The sequence below is a fragment of the Pteropus vampyrus genome, unplaced genomic scaffold, assembly GCF_000151845.1.
Source record: "Pteropus vampyrus isolate Shadow unplaced genomic scaffold, Pvam_2.0 Scaffold442, whole genome shotgun sequence".
Taxonomy (NCBI): Eukaryota; Metazoa; Chordata; class Mammalia; order Chiroptera; family Pteropodidae; genus Pteropus; species Pteropus vampyrus.
The window spans coordinates 347,318-348,214 of record NW_011889223.1 but is presented as its reverse complement, the minus strand read 5'-3'; positions in this window follow the sequence as shown (position 1 = coordinate 348,214).

Here is an 897-nt window from a genome sequence, read left to right as displayed (position 1 = left end):
CTCCCGTCACTCCCGTCCCCGCTCATCTATTCTTCAATTCCAGTTGATGTATAATAGAATATTAATTTATAGGATATGCGTCATATCAATATATATGCTTATATTAACGTACGTACAATATTAGATGACAGTGTGACATGTAAAGTGAAAAAAGTCAGAAGGATAAATATCTGGTCTTACGAATAGTCACGGGGACAGGAAGGACAGCACAGGGGGCACAGTCAATGAGGCCTTCATGGCTCCAGACGCTCGGGCCTGCGGGGGCAGCCAGGTCACACGGCGTTCAGGTGCCGCCGCCGCCTTCACGTGGCCCCTCCTGCGTCTGCCTCTCCAGGTCCCCTCTCCTTGCGAGGACCGTGGTCCCAGGGCCCGGCGTCCCTGCCCTCAGCTCCCGTCCGGCGTGATCACGGCCGCGGAGCCTGGCTCCATAACGTCCCACCGCGAGGACCAGGCCTGGGGTCGAGCTCCGCGGTGTCGTTTCGGGGGACTCAGCTTGGTCCACGCCCCACGGTGACCGTTGCTAGCCGTCTCCAACCACCGACCCAGCACTGACTGCCCCGCGTCCACCTTGACTTCTGGACAACGCTGCCTGTCCACCTGGACTCGCCTGGATCCCAGAGCCCGCGTGGCGGGGCCGGGGTCCCGGCTGCCCTCCATCTCCACCCGAGGACTTCGCAGCAGAGCTGGGGACAGCCGTGGGGTGCCCCGGGCTGCTGCGTGGGACTCAGAGGCGTGAGGACATGTCCCCGTCACAGCCCGCTCCCCCGCCTCCCTCCCAGCGGGCCGCCCTCCCCCTCCCGCTCCCGGTGACCAGTCTCTTTGCTTTTAGGGACACAAATTGCTCGTTTTTCTGAATCGTCTTCCATCCCGTCCACACCCCCGAAAGCCGAGCCACAT